Consider the following 22630-nt stretch of genomic DNA (forward strand, 5'->3'; position numbering starts at 1 on the left):
TGGGACTTTAATTGAGCCACATAAGTAGCGTGTTGAGTCCCCACCATTTGGTGGGTGGGGACTCACAGATAAAAGACATTGTAAAGGACATAGTTGGAGATTTTGATGTTGGAGTTTTGATGTTGGAGTTTTTTGAAGCTGGCATCTTGAGCTGGAACCCCAGAGAGTAAGCACCAGAGAAGCTTGGTTGTGAGGAAAGAGAAGCAAGCCCCAGGAAGATAGGAACCCTGAGCCCAGAGAGAAACAAGACCTGGGAAGAGAGGAAAGCAGGAAGCCTGAACCCTGGCAGACGTTGGCAGCCAAATTGCTCCAACACATGAAAATAGACTATGGTGAGGGAAGTAGATTTTGCTTTATAGCCTGGTATCTATAAGCTCCTACCCCAAATAAATACCCTTTATAAAATACAACCAATTTCCAATATTTTTCATCAGCACCCATTTGGCTGACTATACACTGTCTTAAATAATTTTTCTACATACATTTAGAATCACATTAGATAGTGTTATAATTTTTGCATCAACTGTCAAACTAATTTAGAAGACTCAAGAAAAGAAGGAAAATCCATAGTATTTATACATATTTGTTTTTAACGTTCTTTCTTCCTTTCCGGTTTTCCAACAATTCTTCTTTAATCATTTCCTTTCAGTTTAGAAAAATTATTTTAGCCATTCTTTTTAGTGTAGGTCTGTTGACACCTAATTCTCTTAGTTTGCCTTTGCTTGAGAATGTCTTGATTTCTCCTTCATCCTGGAAGACATTTTTACTGAATAGAAGATTCTGAGTGGTCAGTTCTTTTCTTTCAGCATTTGAAAAATGCTGTGCCTCTTCATAGCTTACTTTTCTGATGAGAAATATACTATTATTTGGAATTGTTTTTTTGCTATAGGTAAAGTGTCCTTTTCTCTCACTGCTTTAAATATTTTTCTTTGTTTTTCAGTATGCAGAAATTTTTTTTGCATTATTTTGTTAGAGAAAATGTGGGTTTACAGAAAAATCATGCATTAAATACAAAATTTACATATATTGCCCTATCATTAACACTTTCCATTTGGTGTGGTAAAATTATTACCATTGATGAAGGTACATTTTTATAATTGTACTATTAACCGTAGCCCATGGTTTATAATTAGTTTCATGTTTGTGTAGTACAGTCACATGGATTTTTTCTTAAAATTTATTCTATTGCCATATATACAACCTAACACTTCCCCTTTTACTATGATGTCTCTTTGTTTGAATTTCTTTGCATTTTTCATGTCTGAGGTGCTCTCACCTTCTGGAATTTGTAGGTCTATGCATTTTACCAAATTTGGAATATTTTCAGCTGTTAATTGTTTAGTTTGTTTTCAGCCCAACTGTCTGTTATCTCTCCTCCAGGGATTGCATTGATATGATATTAGGTCTTTTATTATAGTTCCATAGGTCTCAGAGGCTCTGTTCATTTTATTTTTTCATTCTATCTTCTCTCTCATACTGGGTGTTTTCTATTGTTATATCTTTAAGTTTTTGGATTCCTTAAAGCCTTTAGATTTTTCTTTGAGCACATTTTTTTTTTTAATTTTTGTTGCTGTATGTTTTAGATCTAAAATTTCCATTTGATTGTTCTTTATATTTTCTTTGCTGAGATTTTCTATTCCTTTGCTAAGACATTTTATTTTTTATTTGTTTTAAGCATGTTAATAATTGTTCAGTGAAGTACATTTATGTGCTTTAAAAACTTTGTTAGGCAATTCTCTCCCTCACTAACATGTTTGCATCTATTTATTGTCTTTTATCAATCAGTTGGGAATATTTCCAGTTCTGTTGTGATGAGTAAGTTCCTACTGAAACCTGGGCATTTTGATATGATATTATGAGAGTCTGGGTCTTATTTAAACCTTCTGTTGTAGCTGGCTAACTCTGAAACTACTCTGGCATTGGAGGGAAAAGTTGTGCCTCATTATTACCAGGTCCCTAATCAGCTTCTATTTGCTCTTGAAAGGGATCCTCATTACTGCCGGGCAGGGGTGAAGGTTCCAGCAACACACTTGGCCTCCACTTATACCTTTCTGACTGGGAGTAGTAAAAGAGCCAATCTCATTCCTGCTCCTCATTTTGTCGACATTGACACCATGGGGGAGGGAGCTTATTACCGCCCTGTGAGGATGAAAGTCCCAACTACATACTTTGCCTTCCCTGACACCACCCCAGGGGATGGTCTTTACAGCTGGTGAAGATAGAAGTCTAAGCTCCCCACTTACCCTTTACTGAAGTGAACTAAGGTAAGGACATAGTTTTTCTGTGATGTTTGGCTGAGTTATTGTCTAAAACGGTTCTGTCTTGCCACCCTGTCTTTCCCTTGTCCTTTAGCTAGAAATAGCATACTTCTGTTGGAGTACTTTTAATCTAGTCCTGTTGGCACTTCTAGGTTGAAACCTTCTTCAGTCCCATGTTTGGGTTATCTGAGGAAATAACAAAACCTAGGGGATTCACCATGTGACAGTCCTTGTGTGCTGGGGTTCCTAGCCTGTCTGCCTTCTTCTCTCCATCTTTCAGAATATTATTGTGTTTGTTTATATACAATGACCAGATTTTCAGTTGAACTTAGAAGAGGAATAGAGACAAGTATGTCTATTTCTTCATCCCAGAAATGGAAGTTCATCTAATATTTTAAAACACTATTGATACAGAGTAATTTTATTACTTAAAGTCATAAAACTGGAAAAAGTAATAGTCCGATATTTGAATTATTTAATAAATTATATTTTGAATACTTTGAAGCTATTAAAATTAGGTTCATAAAGAGTTTATGAAAACAGGAAAAATCAGAACATATTAAGTATCTTGATCAAAGCTACGTAAACAAAATAGAGAAACATTAATGTAAGTAATCTCAACTATTACTATAGTTGTTGTAGGTAAACCCTGAAAAATATTCTGAGAAAGAAAGAAAAGTATTTAAGAATATAATTCCTCTTTCTATGCTCCAATTCTCTACTACATTCCCTTTGTCCCTCCTATAACATGGTGGATTTTTCCACATTTCTCCAGCTTTCAGGACTAGGACGTACAAGTTTAGATGGGAGGTAAAAGGGAAGAAATGCATTGTTCCCTCTGGGCATAGTCAGATTTTTAAATGATCATAAAGATTAAAACCAAATTGAAATGGGAATGTGGAAAATAATATATGTTGTTTCCTGTTAAGGTGACCTTTAAGTTTCCTTTGAAATCAGCAGATCATGGCATATCATCTGCCCATGTGAGAATATGTATCCCTAAAGAGATAAAAGAAATCAACTTGCTGACCATGACTCAGTAATATCTGTAGGAGTTGGCCCAAATTCTAGAATAAGAAGTTATATTGAAAGACAAATGCACATAGGAAAGCAAAGTATGTCACATTTTCAAAAACAGCTTATTTCCTTAATTTCCTTTCTTTTTACTTTGCAAACATCACTGAATGAGTACAACCAAAGGTATTCTATTAACTTTTGAATACTTTTGTATTTATTGTTTCCTTATTTAATCATTCAAGTTTAATCATCTAAGCACTACCATGCTCAGCAACTTAATACAGAAATTGTCTTCTTTCAGCATATGTTACTTAGAATTGTAAAATAGCCAGAAGTCTCCAGAAACAACTCCTGGGCCCTGAAAACATAGTAGTATATTCTCTCCTAAGAAGTTCACACTACATTTGTACATGTTAGTAATAGAGTCTAACCACTAAAGTTCTTACCTTACTGTACTCTCCCCCCACTCCGTGTGAGTAAAGGGTGAATGGAGAGCACGATTAAATCACCGCACTATATATATTCTTGAGTGTGTCGCAGATTTTAATGGAAGAAGAAATAGATTAAAAAAACTTATAAGGGGGTGTGGGAGGAACAGGGCATAGGGTATATGGGAATTCCCTATATTTTTATGTTACATTTATGTAATCTAAAGCTTCTTTAAAAATAAAAAATAAATAAAAATAAATATGTGAGGAAAAAATCCTCTTTTCTTAACTGGTGATCTTTTCCTTTTATAATTCTGTTTTGAATTCTATTCATGCTGCTGAGTTAGATGGAGCTGGTCTGGGTCCTCATTCTACTTGAGATGAATTTCCCACTCACCCTGGAAAACTATTTGAAACCATGGAAAGGTCCAAAGAAAAGAGGCTTCCTACTGATTAGCTTGGAATAAAAGAAGAAAGATGAATCTTGAAACCACAAACCAGTCCAGAGTAGTGACACTAGATGCCATCTAAAGCTGTAGCCAAAGGTCTAAATAATAATAGTTTGCATTACACTAAGCATGGACTGTACTCTGCATAGCCCTCCAGATCCTAGTAAGTACGTGGCCAGCATCTATCAGCTAAGCCAACTAGAACTGTTAAGTTTTATGTAGAAATCTGTGGACTTCATTTTCCCAGAAAAATGTGTTTCCAGTTTAATGACTTATAATATGGACCCAAGATTTTACTTCACTTTTCTGCTCCTCCTAAAGACATTTTGTTCGATTTATTATCATTCGAACCAAACACACTCAGCTTCATTTCATTTCCATGCCTTTTCCCCTATCCACTGTTCCAGTTAGAGTTAGAGTACTGGAAACTCCCTCAAATTGGGTAATTTGAGGAAAGCTTTAAAAAAATTCAATTTATAAATGTGTGTGTAGGGCAAAAAAAGCGAAAAGGTAAAGAAGGTATCCCGAGGGCTTTAATAGCACAGCAATCAAGTTACAACTCCTTAGTCCCTTGCTAAAAATGTTTACTAGAATCAAGGGAGAGAGAAAAAGAATTCTGCAGAAAGGTCCATTTGACAAAAGCTGCAACTTTTCACTTGGTGACACAGCCAGCCTTCAGCAATTCATCAGGGAAAGAGCTAGGCAAATACCCTGCCCTCATGTTTCACTCTCCTTTTCATCTGCCGATGTAATTTTCCATATCCCAAACCAAATTGGAAGCCAGAAATAAGGAAGCCCATACTAGACAGCCTCTGTAATAAAGAGGAAAATGGAGGGAGGTAAAAATGATCTAAAAGAGCAACTTGATTCAAAGCCAAATTCAGATTCTCTTTCCTAATTATTCATGACCTCTTATATTCTCTTTTTCCTCTAAAAATACATAGTAATAATTGCCTGTATTGCTATCTAGCATCCATCCCCTAGTTCCTTACTTTTTTATGTGCCTTAAAATTATGTGAAATGATTTAGAATAAGAATTTAAGACATGTATGGGGTTTTAAAGCATTATATATTTAAGAGAAATGCCTTGTACATCATAAATACTCAGTGCAAACATATATATTGATTATTTTGTTATTAAATAATCATTTAATACTCATTCGTTCTGTATTTTCAATGTTTACAAAGCTGGGCTCCAACCTAACTGTGATACCATGATGTTAGAACTTTCAGAACTCTAAATCTCTAATATCATGGTTGTATAGATTTCTTTTTATACCATTGGGAAGAAGTTGTGTTTTTCTTGTAGTCTTATAATGCTTGTTGTTTTATTTTTTATTATAAAAATAAAACATACCAATATGTAAAATTTGGAAACTGTAAGAAAACCCCTGCATTACAGGTATATTACAAAAACTGCAATAATGTGTTGATTTTGCTCCTTTTGATGTATTTATCTGCCTACTTTTACATAATTTTCATCAGAATTCATGGTAATGAACAGTTTCCATGTAATCATATATTTTTATAATACTAATTTTAGCAGCTTTGTAATATTTCTTTGTATGTACACATTATGTTTTACTTAATTATTCCCTTTGGGACCTTTAATTTAATTGTAATTTTAAATATCAAATAGTACTGAGGCAGGTAATTTGTTAATAAAGTATCATTCTAAACTTAGAATCCTCTCTTTCCTTAGAACTACTAGATTTGAAGCTGTTAGGTCAAGAGTAGGAACCATTATCAGCTAAACACAAATTGTATATAAGTGTTACTAGCCACATTAATTGACTAAATAAGAAAAGTTACATGACTATCTCAACAATGCATAAAGTTGTGTATAAGTTTCAAAAGAAATCCAATGGTGTTCCAAGAAACAAATAAACAAGGAGTCCATACAGTATCCTTTCTTACTGAGGTGAATTCCCTTTATTAGCCAACCACTTAAGCTAAAAATGATGGCATAGAAAGAAAGGGAAGAAGGCAAATCATAGTTTTTTTTCCTTTCAATCTTTCCTTACTCATCAATAAACCAAAGGTAGACTATTAGTAGAATATTCAGATATGAAGGTCATTTTATTTCCTAGTGGCTACCTTCTTTTGCAGTTTAACAAGAGATAGTGTTATTAACGAAGCCCTACTCCCATGCACAGTGCTGATGCACGCAAGGAGTACTGTGCACAGGGGTGTCCCCCACGTAGGGAAGCCCCATGCAGGAGGAGTGCACCCCGTAAGGAGAGCCGCCCCATGTGAAAAAAGTGCAGCCTGCCCAGGAGTGGGGCCACACAAGGGAGAGCTGACGCAGCAAGATGACACAACAAAAAGAGACAGATTCCTGGTGCCGCTGAGAAGAACAAAGTGGACACAGAGGAACACACAACGAATGGATACAGAGAGCAGACAACTAAGGGGATGGAGGGCAGGGAAGGGGAGAGAAATAAATAAAAAATAAAAAATAAATCTTTAAAAAAAACTAAAAATAAAAAAAAATAAAGAAATCAAGAAATCAGGAAGCCCTACTTCTTTTGAGTGGATATAATGAATCATTAAGTACAAACTAGTCATTTGGATCATTTTACTAGGAAAAAACTGCCAATTCTTACATACTAAATGACATTTCTTGTTTCACAATCACTTCAATGATACTCTGTTTTGCTGTAACGTTTTATTAGCCAGCTGCCATCTAGTAAAGTGTCAGCAAAAAGGAAACATTAATATGTCATATTAATCTATATTACAGATTTTGAAAGCTTGTGTAGATTTTTTTATTTGGTTAATATTAGAACTTGATATTAGCTCCAAGACTTTACTGTTGTTGTTAATTTCATTATTTTTAGTCTTACATACTATTCTCATTGATTTTTTTAACTAGAGAAGTTGTAGGTTTTCCAAAAACCCTGCATAAAATACAGAATTCACACATGCCACCTATTGTTAAACCTTGCATTAGTGTCATACGTTTGTTGCGATTGATGAAAGAATATTTTTATAATTATACTATTAACTATAGTCCCTGGTTTACTTAGGGTATACAGTTTGTATTGTACAGTCTTATCGAATTTCTTTAAAGTATTTATTCTACAAATTAAAATTTCCCCTATTAACCATATTCAAATATATTTTGTGCTGTTAATTATGTTAACAATGTTGTACTACCATTATCACCATCTATTACCAAAACTTTTCCGTCAACCCAAATATAAACTCTATAAAATTTAAGCTTTAACTCCTCATTCCCTACGAGATCATACAGTATTTGTTCTTTAGTGCTTGGATTATTACATTCAACATGATGTCCTCGAGTTTCAATAGCACACACTTAAATCGTTCCTATGTTCCTACCCCACCACCTTTTTTTTTTTTGGTATATATATTTTTTTAACTTATTACACATAATATCTTTATACATTGTATGTCTTAAATCAGAGATTTATCATTATTTTCTACGCATTTCCCTTTTAGCACATGTAACAAATAAGAAATGGAGAAATATACCGGAAAATACAATATAATAAAACTGGCATTTTTAATTATCCAAATGATTAACTTTACTGGAGGTCTTTCTTTCAGTATGCTACTTTCATCCATTGTCTGCTGTCCTTTCTTTTCAGTATGAAGAACTCCTGTTAGCATTGCTTGTAAAGCAGGTCAGAATTTTCTTAACCCGAAAAAAAAATTTAATATATATACAAACATTGAACCTAATGGTAAAACATAGAAGCATTTCACGTAAAGTCTGAAAGAAACTTAAGAATGACTAACATCAAAAAAAATGTCCTGTCAGATAGTAGAAGATAGATTACTAAGTGATAGGGCTTTTTGATTAATGGGGGTAGAGTTTCTATTTAAGGTGATGAAAAAGTTGTAGATACTTGTAATGTTAGCACAATATTGTGATTATACTTAATACTACTGAATTGTACACTTTTCATTAAAATGGGAAATTTTAAGTTGTATATATGTTATTACAATAAGAAGTTAAAAAAGGAAAGTCTGGAGTCTGTAGCCAGTATAGGCATACAGGTAAACATAATAAGATATGTAAGGATTAGAAAAAGCTGGACAAAATTGCCATTGTTTGAAGATTATGTAACCAGCTCATAAAACATCTAAGAGCTTCTACAGATACATTTTAGAAGTAGAGAGTTTAGCAAATTTTTACTATAGGAAGTTGACATACAAAATTTAATAGAATTTATACACTCCGATAATAACAAATTAGAAAATGTAACTTTTAAATAGACACCATTCACATTAGAAACAATGATCAATTTATAAACCAATCTCTAGAAATAAATCTATATGAGGTATTTATGGAGAAAATTATAAAACATTATGTTTTAATCAGTTAAAGGGGTGCTGAAACAAAGTACTAGTAATCTGTTGGCTTTTATAAAGGGTATTTATTTGCAGTAGAAGCTTATAGTCACAAGGTCATAAAGAGTAAGTTATTTCCCTCACCAAAGTTTTTTACCGCATGTTGAAGCAAGATGGATGTTGGTCTCTGCAAGGATTCAGGCCTTCTCTTTCTCATAAGGTATCATAGTGCCAGCTTCTTCTGATCTCAACTGTAGGCTGGCATAAGGCTCATCTCTCTTTCTAGGCTCAGCTGCTCTGTTCTCTCCACCAGACCAACTGTGAACTATCAGGGAAATGGCTTTGCTCTCTCCCTGGGGCTCCAGCATCCAAAACTAAGCTCTCTGTGTTCTCCTTCTCTGTGTATTTATTTCTTCTGTCTTTGATTGATCATCCATTTATATAACCCACAAAGCAGTGGTGGGCAGGGCTCAAACCGAGTTGTCCTAGTGAGGTGATCAAATAAAGCCCTAATCTTGATTTAATAAAGGAAAAGTAAAACCTGAGTCTAATACAATCTAATATGCCCAGAAGAACAAACCAGTTTACAAACACAATCCAATATCTATTTTTATACTTCATAAACAATACCAAACTACCACACAGTATTAAAGTATACAAAAGAAAATTAAGGAGAAATGAAAATTTACTATGTTTATGGATTTATAGATCATTTATTTTAAAAAGATGTCAATTTTCTTAAAATTAATATATAAAATAATTTTATTCAAATACTCCATGAGCAGCCACTGGCCTGATTGTTTTGTGAGGACATTTTATGGAATAAATCATTGTGACTTGATTGCATCTATGATTGATTACATCTACAATCAAGCCAGGAGATTGCCTTCAACAATGAGAGAAGTCCCATCTAATCAGCAGAAGGCTGAAGTAATAATTTCAGCAGTCAGAAGAAAGAATTTCCATCTTCACTTTAGGCAACCACGTTCTCTTAGGGAATTCATCAAAACCCTTCATTGGAGTTCATAGCTGGTGGCTTGCCCTACAGAATTTGGACTTGTACATCTCCATAGTCATGTGAAAATTTTTCAGTAAAAATCCCATAATTTTTGCAGATATCTCCTGTCAGTTCTGTTTCACAAGAGAACCCTCACTAAGACATACCTTATAGGATTTTTTGGTAAACTCAATGAACTGACCCTAAAATTCATTTCATATAATTATAATCCAACCTTAAAAATATTGTTTAAACAAGAAGAAACAAAGGAAGAACTTTTCTTACTAATCTGAAAGCCACGGTAGTTAAAGACTATTAAAACTCTTAGAAACAAATATAGTGAAATATTTTAGTACTAAGAAACTCAACTCTGAACCCTAAAAACATGGTTGATTCAAAGCCCTAATCTTGATTTAATCAAGTAAATGTAAAGCCTTTGGATTTAAATCAATCAAAGGGTATCATGCCCAGAGGAACAAATCAGTTTACAAACAAAATCAATATCTCTTTTGGAATTCTGTAAATAATCTCAAACTGCCACATACACAGTATAACCATGTTCCTACTCAAGCTTCCTTTTCCCCTCTTATTTTCTCTGGGATTAAACCTGCATTGTGGTCTGCTGGATTCCCAAAAGTCTTCCCAGTTTTTTACCCTATCCCCAGTTTTCTATTACAGACGTTATCCCCTCTTAATCTCATTTTAGTGTTCACTTCTCAGAGGACATGCACTAACACACTAGTACAAATTAAGACATAAAACCAAAAGTACAAAAAAGTTAAAGAAATCTTTAACACCAACTTTTGTCAATAAAATGCAATAGGAAATAAATGTCTTCAAAATCTGGATCATAGAGACATGATATGGCTTGCATACTGTGGAAGAGAACCAACTAGCATTAAAATTATCACCTAGATCAGGGGCCACAAAGTTTTTAAAGGTCCAAATAGTAAACATTTTAGTCTTTGTGGGATAAAGCAAAATTCAGGGTACTGTATAGGTACTTATGAAGTCATTAACAGTAAAACCATTTTAATAATCTAAAATTGTTCTTCATTTCTGGCCCTAAAAATTCAGATAATTGGCCATATTTGGTCCTTGGGCAGTAAGTTGGTCACACCTAACCTAGATTATTACAGGAATCACAGAGTGTGTAATTTAATAAAGTAGTATTCAAAAGTTTGCTTGTGAACCCTTAAAAATATTAAAAATTCTGTTTCCCTTTGTACATGTTTAGGGTGACACCTGACATTTTTGTCTTTAGCTTAGCAGTTACAAAGAATGTGATTACTGCCATAAATTTATTGTACATATATTTTAAGTATGTTTTTATTTAAAATTTGGGACTAGAGTATTCAATTTATGTATTCAATTTAGTGTATTCAATTTATGGGAAATTTACAGAAATTTAAACTGGGAAAACTAGTCATGTCTTTCTTAGGCAGAATCACTTCATATCTGGAAGAAAAGGATGAATATCTTACTCATTTAAAATACCATGTTAAGTAGCATTACCATAAAAACTAACTCATTTCTGATTTTTAATTCTGAGAAGAATTTAGGTAAAAAGTTGGATAGATAAATGATAGATGGTCTGTGAGGGGACATGGACAGAGAATTGTCTTGATAGGGAAGTAGGTAGACAAACAGACAGGTAGACAAAGCACAGGTGAATAATTAAGTTGATATAGATACAGAAAATTGCTTTGGTTTTGCTACTTGGATTAAATAAGGCAGTGCCACCTTCATATTTCTTAACAAAGCTCTCCCTTTGAGACCTTCATTTTCTTGAATTTCCCCCTTCTTTTGGCATCCCAGATATTTTTATACCCTGAGTCATGTGCCAGTATAAGATTTGGAATGAGTTGGTGGGGGTAAGTAGCAGCAAAGGGGTTGTAAAAACAAAGGCAGGGGCAAGTGGCTGTGGCTCAAGCAATTGAGTGCCCCTTTACCTTATGGAGGACCTGGTTAGATTCCCGGTACCTCCTGGTTTAAAAAAAAAAAAAAAAAAAACAAGAAAAGAAAAGACAAAAGGCATCCCAGATCTGCGAGGCCCGTGAGGTGAAGTTGCTCACCAAAAAAATCATGACGTGTCCAGATAGGAAGAAAAAAAGGAGAGGCAGATATTTATTTCAACAGCTGGGAAATTTTAAAAGAGGTGGTTTAAATGAATGTTTGCTCCCAGCATACAAATTAAGGAAATTCTGTGATACTACACTTGTTGCTCTTTTCTGATCCTCTTACTGGTCAGTGCAAATTTGTCAGTAGTTAAGAGATTCTCACTGCTTGAACTCCTCTGCCATCAGTCTTCCCCATGGATCAGTTCTTAGACTGGAGAATGGTAGAGTTCACTCCATTGGTAGTGTCTGTGACAGCTTACTAATTACTCATCTTGTTCCATGTTATTTAAGGGCTCCAAGGAGGCAGGCATGCGGCCACCCTGTGTAAACATTGGGTTGCCAAAAAAGGGATATTATTTCCCACCTCTTAAATGGATTTAAACATTCAAGTGAGAAATTAAATGAAGATTTTTTAAAATGTATTTTTCTGCAAAGGACTTTGCAGAAAGTAATGTTTTCATTAAATGTGATACAAGTTATCATATAAAGTTTAAAAGCTAACAGAAATAAATTCTTTTTCACTTGAATAGTTTCTCTCACAATAAGAATCCAGAAAGTTTCTCTAGAGCTGTATTAAATTCGATATAGTAGCTAACTGTCCTCTGAACCTAGGAAAACTGTAGCCAAGAACCTCTTCTAATGAAATACAAATAGGCTTTCAAAACCCTAAAGACCTGGATGTAAATGGATAATATAACAGAAAAGCATAGTCGTTGGAGTTAGTAATTTAATGTTTTGATGAAATCTGCCATGAAAATGTGACAAGACATGACTAGGTGATTTCCCAGTCTCCTTAGATTAAAAACCATTTTCCAAGGAATAGCTGCTTCAATAAGATGTAGTCTGGGGAGTCTCCAAAACAAGCAAACCAATTACCACTACTGGTTACAGAAAAAGTCAAACATGTAGTGATACTCAGTAGACCAAAGAAAACAGGATGAGCCTAAGGCTCTCAATTGTCCTAATTTCGTTCTTTGGAAAAATGATTAATTTCTCAGGACATGCACAGGCACACCCATGTTTAAATGGTCTCTTTCAGAAAATTATAATCTCCAGTATTTATTAGCATTTTACATATACCTTATCATATTTAAATACCCACTGTATATGTACATTTTTCCTGTGCTTTTAGAAAACATGTTTTTGCTATTTTACTTAAGTGAATTCAGGTTAATGTATATTCTAATGAAAGGAAAGCTTATAAACAAATCCCCAGGAGAAAAGCAGCTATTTCCATCTTTGTATATTTTAAAAGGCATGCCTGAATAGTTTACTGAGATATAAAAGTACATAAAAGCTTTATTAGTATTTTATTAAGGGACTAGATGCATAAAAAATAAGTGACTTCCCTGGTGCTACTCTATAAATAAAAGTGATTTCCCTGGTAATAAATGATTTCTCCACTTCATTTTGTGGTCTTGCTTCTCAGTCTTTGATTACAAAAAAAAAAGAAAGGTGCTTGGCATTACAAGCAGTACAATACAGATTTTGGTCTAATCACTGTCTCTAAAAGAACTTGCCCATTTAATGGAGAACTTTAACAGGAGATCCTGTAGTTATTTAGTTTCCTTTTTAAGGCTCTCCACTTCCAGTTGACCTTTTTTTTCTGGAAATTGTGCATTTGGGGCTGTTTCCTTAGACTAGGCAATGATTGGAGAAAGGTTATTTGGAATGGGACTTCCCTAGAGACCTGATACATCAATCTGCATGTGACACATTAAAAAATGGTGTTAAGAATGTACACAAACACACACACATAAACACACACAAACCAATGAAAATTATTAATGAATGAAAAATAGAAAACAGGTTTCCATAAGAAGAGTCTATTATCTAACAAATGATGTGCTTTCAAAGCACATTAAAATCCCAGCAATCTTAACAGGACTGCCTTATTAGAGAACAGTTGCTTTGCTTCTGGAGTCATTGTTTCAGAGGCAGTGTGTGTCTCATTACACTTGCAATTTTGTAATGAGATTCAATCCAACATTAAAGAGGGGCATATTTGTTTTCTGAAGGATATTCCCTAGGCATGCCCAAAGTCAGGCTCCCTTCCTGTCTGTACCATTGTTTGCATGTTTTGTAAAAATCACTTGAGTTTTTCTCTATCCTATAAACTCCCAAATTACGAGTGACTTCCCAAATCTACCAGACTGCAAATGTTGCTTTAATATCTCAAAAGACAGTTTTTTGATATTAAAAAAAAAATGTATCTTCAACAAAGGTCACTTAAACATCTTCATAAAGGGAAGGCATTTCTTTTGTATATTCTGTCTCCATTTTGACTGTGTGCTGCCTGCTGCCTACTTTGCATTCTGTTCTCTAAAAGACTTATTAATGGGGTCTAGAGGGAGACTGTCAGAAATGGCAGACTGAATCAAGGGATTTTCCTTCAACATCCAAATGACACACAGAAGCTAGAGAATTAAACAGATGACTAACCAGTGCCCTTTTGTCTGAAGATGAAGGTGGGATTGCCAACTTGCCAACCAGAAACTGACATTTGAATGGATTAAAGCAGCCTGTTATTGTACTGCTAGTCTATAATCACTACTGCTTTCTTGATCTCAAGTGCCTCAGCAAAAACCTTCTCAGTTCTGAGAGTCATGTTTGTAGAAACCCTCAGCTGAGCTTTTGCTGTAAACATTTATCCACCAAGAAGCAGTGTGCTGACACTAACTGAGAAGAAGCATTGGCTTCAAGGTATTTAATTAAAACATTAAGGAAAAAAGCTTTCATGTCAACATTCACAAATACTTTACTATAGTTGAGGTTTGCTATAATTGAGTTTCCTTGCAAATGGATCCCTCCCTTCCCCGGCCTTCTCTAAGAATGGCAATAGCTTGAGGTTCACTTTACTTCATGCTGTTAGTTGTGGCTTTGAGACTCTGCCCCATGCTGTCACTTTCCTGATTCTCACAATCTGGTTGTTAGCTTTAATTTTGAAAATCAAGATTGGATGACAACAAGGGGCTCTAATGAAGAATGAAAAAGTCATTTGTTAAACAGCATTAAGAATTCTTATTTGCACGGCTGTATAATGTGGTCAAGCTGAATGTTTTCTGCTTTTATGAATCATCCAATTTCCTTTACCACATAATCAATGTTGCTAAGGGGAAGGCATTGTATAGGAACTAAGGATATCATTACAGATGCTGGCTCATGGTGTAGGCTCCTAGGATGCCACCACTTTCACTTTAAGGTGCTACAAGGAACATGTATTAAATGGAAGGACATGGAGAATAAATCTTATTTGGTCATTTGATTGTTGACAAAGATCACATAATAGAACTATTTAATTTTCCTTAAATTTTCTGTTTTCAGTGCAAAGATAGTAAAAAGACATCTAGCAATGCTATATTAGTGTATCTTTCTGAACAGTGGCATTTCTAAAAGAACTTTATAAGCTACTTTCTGCTTTGGACCGTTGAATGTAATGAAATCATCCATGCAGTTCTCTTCAATGAATTGTCAGTGAAGAAGATATTTATTTCCCTTTCATGAAATATAAAGGCATAGATTTCACACAAAAAAAAACCCTAAGCTTATCAAGATGGATGCAGTCAGTCTGACAGGAAAGATGCAAAAGTAGTTACAGTGTCTCTATTATGTTCTCGTGTTCTACAATCAAAATTAAATCATTTAAGGGGTTTGGCTTTAGAAACTGAACATTAAAACATTAGAAGCTTTAAAAGAAATCACTGCTGGGTCTTACCCACTATAACTGTGATTTAATAGATCTGAATAGGCACCCAGGCATCTACAAGTTTTAAAAGTTTCCTAGATCTCATGTGCACCCATGGTTGCTGTACTAGACTAAAATGTACTAAATTAGAACAATAGACACTGAAAATTAATTGTTGATGTGCTATATTAGTCAGGGTTATATAGAGAAACAAAATAAACAGAAGATTTCTGTAAATAGTGTGAGATTTTATAAAATTGTCTCATGTGATGGTAGGGATGCACAAGTCCAAATTCTGTAGAGTAGACAGCAAGCCAGGGAATCTGATGAAGGTATACAATGAGTTCACCAGGATACAATGGCTGTCTGAAGTAGAGATTGGGATTCTCTTTCTGAATGCTGAAATCACTTCTCCTTTCAAAGGCTTCAACTGATTGGATGAAAGGTCACCATCTCTGACAGCAATCTCCTCAGTTGATTATAGATGTAATCAGCTATCTATGCAATCAACTCACTGATGATTAAAGTCTACAAAATGCTCTTGTATTAAAATTAGCCCAGTGCTTGTTTGACCAAACAATTGGCACCATTACCTGGATGAGTTGACACATTAGTTTAACCATCACATATGCAAAAGTTTTTAATTTGATGAAGTCCGTTTATTTATTTATTTTTCTTTGGTTGTTCATGCTGCTGGTGTAAAGTCTATGAAACTATTGCTTAACATAAGATCACTGGAATACTTCCCAATGTTTTCTTCTAGGAGTTTTATAGTCTTGGCTCATATATTAAGTCTTTGATTCATTTTGAGTTAAATTTTGTGTATGGTGTGAGGTAGGGATTATCATTGTTTTGCCCATTGATATCCAGTTTTCCTAGCACCATTTAATAAGAGACTATTCTTTCCCAATTGAGTGGTCTTGAACTTGATTATGAAAGTCAAAAGACAACCTACAGAATGGGAGAACATATATTTGGAAACCTCAAATCTGATAAGGGTTAAATATGCAGAATATATAAAGAAAAGTTACATGTCAACAACAAAAAGGCAAACCAATTAAAAATGAACATAAGACTTGAATAAACATTTCCCCAAAGAAGTTATACAAATGGCCAAAATGCTTATGAAAAGATGCTTAATAACATTAGCCATTACAGAAACACAAATATGAACTACAATGAGATACCATCTCAAATCCACTACAATGGTTACCAATAAAAAACAAAATAACAAGTGTTGAAGAGACTGTGGGCAAATAGGAACACTCATTTGTTGGTGGCGCAAATGTTAAATACTGCAGCTGCTAAGGAAGACAGCTTGGTGGTGATGATGGCAACAAAACATCATGAATACAATTATATATTTGAATGTGGCTCAAAGGAAAATTTTAGGTTGCATATATATTACTAGATGAAATATTTAACAGAACATAGTAATATACAACACAGTGAACTCTAATATAAATTATGAATTATAGTTAATACTACAATTTTAACAATATTCTTTCATCAATTGTAGTAAAGGTACCACACTAATGCAAAGTGTTAAAACTAAGGATGTTATAAGGGAACTCTGTATTTTACATATGACTTTTCTGGAAACTTATAATTTCTCTAATAGAATAAAATCATATAAAAATTGCTTTGGAAGATACTAAAGAAAAGTTAGTGCTCAATAAATGTTTGCTGTTATTACTAAAAATTCATTAATTAATTAAAATATTTGTTGAATAAACTGACCAATAATTTGGTACTTCTAATAAAATATATACATAACTATTATTCAAAGATTTGCCTTTCTTCCAAAGTGGAAAATAAATCACTGTTAATGCTCTTGGAGAGAGTCCATAAGCCTCAGTTCTTTCTCAAAAAGGAAAAAAACACTAGAAAAAGCTTCATGTTTTTTTTCCCAACAAATCTAAACAGGCAGTGATTGCAGTATCCAATATCAATAGCAGGTGCACAACTCATTTAACAGGAGACCAATTGATTTTGGGTCCTTTCCATTTAGAAACAGGAATAAATTAACTTACATGATGTTGTGCCAACAAATGTGGTTGTAATTTTGATCTAAAAGATTACCTCTATCTAAAGAAACTTCACCCTATATCATATATTCAGAAGGAAATAAAAAGTTTAGATGGAAGAAAATGGAAAATATATTTTAATTCATTTGCTCATTTAAAGTATTCATTCTTTTAAAACACTTAACAAGGACTTATAATTTTCTTAATCAGGTAAAAAATATTTAGAATATATGGGAATAATTTAATGAAAAATATACACTTTTTCATCTACATCTGAACCCTGTCACAGTTTTATCTGTTGTTTTCAACCCTAATTGAAGAGATCTATATGAATTGCCTGTTTGAATTCATCTTTTCATCCAACACTGATATGCATCACCCCTCTTAGAGAATTAATTAAACAAAAAGGTATAGACCAAAGAGAGCCCACCATAATTTACATATATAATGTAATTCCCTAGGATATAATTTTGAACCAGAAAACAGGTTATTTCCCTATCACTGCAAACTTCTCTAAATTTTACTAGCTAAAGAGAAAACATGAGTTTTTTCAAATCTGGTTTGTAAGGTATTTCCTTAGTCCCTACTATATGCTACATGACACCCATTTCCCTATTTACACAATGAGTTCCTCACTGTTGTTAATAGTATAGTTCTTAATAGTTGATATTAATCAGATTATTAGGGAGACAATACCTCTAAGGACTCAATTCCTACCATCTCTGCTCTCTCCTTTGGTAATGAGGGGCAGTCCCCAGTACTCAGACTTCTGGGGTTACCAAAAATTAAGGACATCCACTCTAAACAAAAAGGGGTCTTAAAGCTAAACTTACTGTTTATGAAGTCCATTTCCTTTCTGTTTGATTTATTTTGTCTGTGGTTTGTGTAGAGTGATTTCACCTACAATCATATTAGAAAATTTTTAAGAACAAAAACTTGTAGTGAAAGCTAATAGATTAAATTTTTCAATACGAATTTTAAAATGACAATATATAACAATATGCCTTCAAAAATATTTGTCATTCATTCTATCAAGTCATACAAGGAAGCACAAGATGAAAGGGCCCCAATCACATTCTATGTGTTTACACTTTTCAGAAACATACTTGAATATGTTTCTGACAATCTTGTTCGCAGCAAATTTGGAATTCCAGTCATAAATCAGATTTTTAAAAACAGTAATTACTTACTAATATATTCCTCTAAATGTTTCACTTTTAGGACTGTGGAATTAGATTTCTGTACCCACAATGACTATAAAGGGTATGCTGAAAAGCATATCCCCATGAAAGCCCCTCTGCCTAAATGTTTAATGACATTAGCTCCCTGCAAACAACATTTATTTCCTGCATATGCAAATTTTCTTAATGTGAAACCCCCCCCTTAACAGGTAGAATGTATAAAGTTAATGAAGCCATGTAATTACTATCACTATGGTGACTGCAGCCCCCTGAGAACAATAATGTGATAATGTACATGAGTTTTGACTTTCTTTGGAAAGAACAGCTTATAATTTGAAAGTAGATAGTAAAATATTATCTTCCTCTAACTCCTAAGGCAAAAGCAGTTACAAATAGATTATGCTTTTTAGTAACTGAGAAGAATGACAAGAGAATACAAAAATACAATGTTTATTTTCACCTATCTATGTCTTCCTTTGGCTTCAATTTAAATCCAGATTTTTTTTTCTTAAACTCTAATCTTTTCTTTTTAATCCCAGGGAAGCTATATAACTAGTGTTTACTGCTATTGTGCTGAGAAGACATGACTAATATTTAAACTGGATAATCCAGTGCTCAAATATTTCTTAGTGACTTGGAAAGCTTGGGAATGGGAGAGAAATGATTTTCTTAGGAAGGCTTACTGCATTTATTCATTTATTTTTACTAAAATTATTTTCATTTTCTGAGAGAACTAGAAGCAAATAAACAACAACAGAGCAAAATGTCTATAACCCATAGGTTTGTTTCCAGGGGTTGCTTAAGCCCATGTTCCCAAGTGAAAAGATAATACAGTAAACTGTACTTATTGTCCAGAAGGCTTTTGAGTATCAGATAAAATGGCATCTAAATTATTTTCCTCCATTGTCTTAACTCTTTGTTCACTTGTTTCCCAAAATACGAAAAGAAAAGTATGACCTCTGAATTTTATATTTCCCAGGAAGATAGGTTGTGACATTAGATATGCCCCACAAAGAACATAGAGAATCCTATCATGTGTACTGAGTATGGCCCACAACTGAATCTCCCTTTACATACGCAGTTGATTCCACTTTTTATGAGACTCTTACTCACTCACTCAAATTGGAGGGACTCTTTCAAAATTGCAGAAGGTTTTGGACAAGGATTGGTGGCACACAAATATATACTGAAGTGTTTGTGTTGCCAGAATAGCCAAGGAATAGAATCCCCTGAAAAATGAGAATTAAAAAAATAAGATTCAACTTTATGCAATTGCTTAAAAGATTAAGCATTTGAAATTGTTTTGAGAGCAATTACTGGTTTTCTTAAGTCTTCCAAAAGAAAGTCAAGGCAACCTGTTAAAACTGGAACTAGAAATAGCCAAAAACTGAAAATCATGTATATTTTGATTTAGCCAGTAAGCATTCATGAACTGGCCTCTGGTGAGAATAATAAATTAAGGGGATAAAATATGTATATATGGGCCAACTATAAAAACCAAAATCAAACAAACAAGCCAACAAAATTTAAAAATCTTTTTCTTTGGCTTATTCACTAATTTTTAAAATTTATTGAAGTATATCATTCATACATAAACATACATAAACAATAAGTGCATAGTAATAGATGTGAACTTACAAAACAAACATATATAACATCATACAGGACTCTCATACCTCACCCTTCTGCTAATACCTTGCATTGTTGTTAAATAATTTTAACTAATGATTAAAGAGCATTGTCCAAATATTGCTAACCAAAGTATTTTTCCCCTAACCTACCCTATTATTATTATTATTATTATCTTTATATCATTTATAAATGAATATACATAAACAGTAAGTATATAGTAAAAGATGTGAACTTACAAAGCAAACATACATAACATCATACAGGGATCCCATACATCAACCCTCCACCAACACCTTGCATCTTCGTAAGATGTTTGTTACAAATTATGAAAGAATATTGACAAATCTTACAACTAATTATAGTCCCTATCTTACATTTGTTGTATTTTCCCCCCAACCCACCCTATCATTATTTTTAAAATATATTTTTATGACAGAAGTTGCAAACTTACAAAACAATCATGCACATGTGCAGAATTCACAAACAACCCTCCTCTATCAACACACCCACACCACATTGTGGTGGGACATTTGTTACAGATAAGATAATATCATTTGATTGTTACCACGTCTATAGTTTACATTTGGGACACATTATCCAAACTTCTCCATTATCAACACAGTACATCCTTGGCAGAGATGCAAGAATATTATTTTATTACTGCTAACTGCAGTCCATAGGTCACTCCAGTTGTATTTTTCACATGCTTCTCCACATTTCCACCACCCTGCGTAGTAATGTGCATTTGCTCTAGCTCACAAAGAAACCTCTTGCATCTGTACCATCAACCAGAATTCTCATCCACCTCTTGGTTTACTGTGCTATTCAGTTCCTAGATTATTCTCCAGCATTCTGTCAGTTGACATTTACATGCCTGGACTACCATTTTCAACCACATCCCCATTTATAAACCAGCTGTTACTCACTATGTGTTACCATCGACTCTACACATTTCCACACTTTTACAGTAAAGTTAATTAGAACTTCTACATATATTAAATAACAGTAGTCCATCTCAGTCCTCCTCTTATCTCCTTTAAGCATCCACTGCCTACAAGGTGGTGCATTTTCCAGGTCTTGAAGATATTTTCCTACAACTTCTTCAAGAAGCTTTATTTTACTTTTTTTTTTTCTCTCCTTCCCCCCCCCCCCCCCCGCAGTTGTCTGCTCTCTGTGTCCATTCACTGTGTGTTCTTCTGTGTCTGCCTGTATTCTTGTCAGTGGCACCCAGAATCTGCATTTCATTTTGTTGCATCAGCTCTTCATGGGTGTGGTGCCATTCCTGGGCAGGCTGCACCTTTTTCACACTGGGCAGCTTTCCTTATGGGGCACACTCCTTGCACATGGGGCTTCCCTACATGGGGGACACCCCTGCGTGGCACAGCACTCCTTGTGTTCATCAGCACTGCACATGGGCCAGCTCATCACATGGGTCTGGAGGCCCTGGGATTGAACCTTGGACCTCCCATGTGGTAGGTGGAGCCCCCCATCTGTTGGACCAAATCCACTTACTGTCTAGAAGCTTTATGATTCTTGTTTTTATTTTTATTTTTTGAGCCATTTTGAGCTAATTTTTGGATAAGATGTGAGATAGGGGTTCTTTTTCCTTCTTTTGGATATGAATATCCAGTTCTTCTAGTACCATTTGTTGAATAAAGTGTTCTACTTGAGCTGTGTGGGTTTGACAGGCTAGTCAAAAATCATTTGAAGATACAGGTGAGAGTTTGTTTTAGAACAATCATTTTGCTTCCATTGGTCTATATGTTTATCTTTATGCCAGTGCCATGCTGTTTTACCACTATAGCTATGTAATATGATTTAAAGTCTGGAGATGAGATTTCACTTTTCCCTTTTAAATGTTACTGGCTATTCAGGACTGCTTACCCTTCCAAATAAATTTAATAATCATGTTTTCAATTAAAAAAATGCTGGCTGAATTTTTATCAGGATTGCCTTGAGTCTGTATATCATTTTGAGCAGAATTGACATCATAATAATATTTAGTCTTCTAATCCATGAGTATGGAATGTTCTTCCTGTTATTCAGGCCTTTATAAAATTTCTTTTAATATTGAGTTGCAGTTTTCTGAGTACAAGTACTTTACATCTTTGGTTAAGTTTCTTCCTGACTATTTGAGTGCTATCTGGCATATTTTATCTCCACCACTCTTTTGACACTTTTAAGTTACTTTTATTGATATAATCTTCATTTCTAGACTCTTTTCTAGGCCTCTCTCTCTTGTCTTGTCTTTTCATGCTCTAACACACCTTTTACTATTTCCTGAAAATCCAGTCTCTTGGTTAGAAATTCTCTCAGATTCTCACTTATCTGTGAATATTCTAAATTTGCCCTCATTTTTGAAAAACAATCTTGCTGGATATAAGATTATTGGCTGGAAGTTATTCTCTTGTAGTATCTTAACTTTATCATACCACTGTCTTCTTGGCTCTATAGTGTCTGGTGAGAAATCAGCACTTATTCTTATTGGGTATCCCTTATATGTTAGGCATTGCTTT

Source organism: Dasypus novemcinctus, chromosome 5 (genome assembly GCF_030445035.2).
Source record: "Dasypus novemcinctus isolate mDasNov1 chromosome 5, mDasNov1.1.hap2, whole genome shotgun sequence".
Taxonomy (NCBI): domain Eukaryota; kingdom Metazoa; phylum Chordata; class Mammalia; order Cingulata; family Dasypodidae; genus Dasypus; species Dasypus novemcinctus.